We start from the raw sequence: 3106 nt of genomic DNA, 5'->3' as shown, positions 1-3106 counted from the left end.
TTAACAGAATATTCCGGGTACAATCGTTGCAACTCCCTTATAAGGTCTCGATATCTCTCTTTCTTTTCATTCTCCTTGGCTATGATGTTTTTGTCAGCTGGTACCGAAAATTCGATAACGAACATGGCTCGCTTCTCGAAGTCAAGAAGAACCATATCAGGCCTCGAGTGAGCAACAGAAACAATTGTCGAGAATATAAAGTTCCAGTATATGCGGCAATTCCCAATCTCGACAATTGACTCGATTTCCCTAGGAGCATTTAGAGGAGCGATATTAAGGTTAATGCTGTAAGAGTGGCAGAGATGGTAATAAAGCACTCTCAGTGCCGCATTGTGCCTTTGAATGTAGGTCGTTCCCGCCTGAGTTGGACAACTAGTTAGTATGTGAGCAAAATGCTCGGGGTGTGCATGGCACGCCCGGCAGCTATCATCAGGAATGTCTTGGCTCAAAATGTGGCGACGGTATGTTAAGGTGGAAATGACACCGTCTTGGCATGCAAAAATGAAATCCTCCGTACCAGACTTCAATCCGGGCGATTTAAGGAAAGCAAACGTTAGCTCACAAGACATTGAGTGATCCTTCACATTTCTGTGGAAGATACCGTGCATCTTCTTATCGAGGAGCTGTTCACGAAAGTTTTTCTCTTGTGCTTTCTTAATCCGGGCTTTTAGGAGTGAGTACTCGAGATAGATAAGATTTGATGCATTTTGCTCACCCCTAATACTGAAGTCAAGTCCGAGTGTTTCAGCAGCCTCCTCCGCTGCTTTGTACAGAAACGCTCCTTTGCCCACTTCTTCGTGATTCCTGACCATTTTAAGAAGAGGATCTCTTCCATTTGCAACTCTATGTGCTCTACCCAGAATAATCCTGTTGTGAAGACATTCAAGACTCAATATTCCGCGACCACCTTGAAGGCGTGAAATGTACAGTCGCGGAATGGAAGACTTAAGATGCATGCTTTTGTTCATGTGCATAACCTTTCTTGTCCCGATATCAAGGGATCTGAGTTCGTTCTTCGTCAATGGAACTACTCCAAATGAATAGAGTAGTACCGGGACGGCAAGCATGTTCGTTGCAGATGCTTTGTTCCTCGCCGACAGATCGGAAGACCAATTCTGTCCGATGAGACGTTTGTATCTGCGTCGGAGAGTATCCTTTATAGATGTCACATCTTGAATACGGCTCTGTGGCACGCCCAGGTATGTATAAGTGTCTCCAGCGCAAAGGTGTCGTATAGCGCTTCTATCAACGAGCTCAGGATCTTCAGGGATGCCATTAAGTATTCCTCGCTTCAAATAACCCTTGGCGCATTTGTCTAACCCAACTTCCATTCCAATTTCCTTAGTATATCGTTCGACAATCCCTAGAGCTAGATGTAGTTGCTCTTGGTTTTTAGCATAGATTTTAAGATCATCCATGTAAAATACATGAGTGGCCTTGTACTTTCGATCTGCAGGTTTGCCGCACAAGTACCCGTCGGAATGGCGAAGTGCTAGAGACTGTGGCAATAATGTATCGCAAAAGAGGAGTGGGCTCATGGTGTCGCCCTGAAAGACACCTCTCTGAAACGTGACCTTGTTAGTTGTCACACGATTTTTGCCAGATGAGGTAGTAAATCTGGTTTTCTAAAGCGGCATCAATCTCTCTATGCACCTAACTATTTGCGGATGAACCTTTAAGATTTCCAAAAGACAGATGATAAGTGTATGGGAGGTCGAATCGAAAGCTTTCCGATAATCAATCCAGGCCATCGATAGGTCACGCTGGTAGAATGCTGCATCTTTGCAGACACATCTATCGATGAGCGGGTTCTCCCGACATCCGCCTACGCCTTTCTTTGAGCCTCGTTGTTCATATATTTCTTGACACACAGGTTCAATTGCCCGAATAATATTATCATTTAGGATAGCTGTGAATATCTTATAAGTGTGTTCAGACAAGTTATTGGCCTGTAATTCTTCGGGTCAGCTAAGTTGCCTATTTTCGGCAGGAGTATTGTGTGCCCTTCCAGCAACCACTCCGGAATCGGCTCTTCCGACATCAAATATGAGGTCAAAATACGGGCCAAATGCTGATGGGTTGAAGAAAACTTCTTCCACCAGGAGGTTTTGTTACAATGTGGTCCCGGTGCGGAATAGTTCTTCATCCCTCTTAATACTTTTTTCACCTCCTCGGTAGTGATGGGTGGGCATTCTTTATCAGGTGTTATGAGGGCAACACATAACTCCTTGAAGCTATTTATATTTTCTGAGTCTTCGTCCAGTGTATGCTGCACTTCGTAGACTTCTCTACAAAATACTTCGACCTCCTCTGGTTTGAGTGGGTGTTCGACAGTAACTGAAGGGTCTTGGAAGAGTCGATATGGGTCAGAGAGAAACTGTTGATTTTCTCTGACCCACCTCTCCCTCCGCACTAGACTTCTCTTAGCATCAGATAGTATGCGTATTCTTTCAACAATATGCTGCCTGATGGTCAGCAGCTTTGACTTGTTAAGTGTGTGATAACGGGTCCGGAGTTCGGGCGCGAACTTTCGAACCTTAGCGGTAAAATTCCAGCAAGATGTGATGTAGTCAATCACACACTGAATGCGGGACGCATTCTGTTTTGCCCAGCCTATCTTTATGGCAAGTTGATGCATTCGTCTTTTGGTCTTATGATCAACCGTTGGTTTTGTTTTACGGTTCGCATCGGCCAAAGCTCTCGCTGCATTATACACGCAATAATTGATAGCCCAGAGGTTAGATTCTCCGGAAAATTGTCCACGAAGCTCGTCATCCATTTCAGCCGGATCTTTAGGCTTGAGAGAAATCTTGGTGTTGATCTTTCTCCGGGTCGTAAAGCATTGCTCTTCCTCTATTGGATGCCGGCCCGCGGTTGGTCTTAGTGTCGCCTCTCTTTCTCTGTTGCCGGCTTGCTCTGGCAATGGTAGAGTAGGCGTTCCGCTTAGATAGACCCTTTTTCCGGGTGTTTCTTGCATCACAGAGCATGCAGCCGTGCCATGTCACCCCGTTCAGGGGCCACACTCGCATCGTAGCACTCTAGCAAGTCGTGATTTAGTCGCTCCGTCCACCCAAAGGTCGCGAGATCCCGCCGATCGATCGCATTG

The sequence above is a fragment of the Belonocnema kinseyi genome, chromosome 7 (genome assembly GCF_010883055.1).
Source record: "Belonocnema kinseyi isolate 2016_QV_RU_SX_M_011 chromosome 7, B_treatae_v1, whole genome shotgun sequence".
Taxonomy (NCBI): Eukaryota; Metazoa; Arthropoda; class Insecta; order Hymenoptera; family Cynipidae; genus Belonocnema; species Belonocnema kinseyi.
This window is presented reverse-complemented; position numbering follows the sequence as displayed.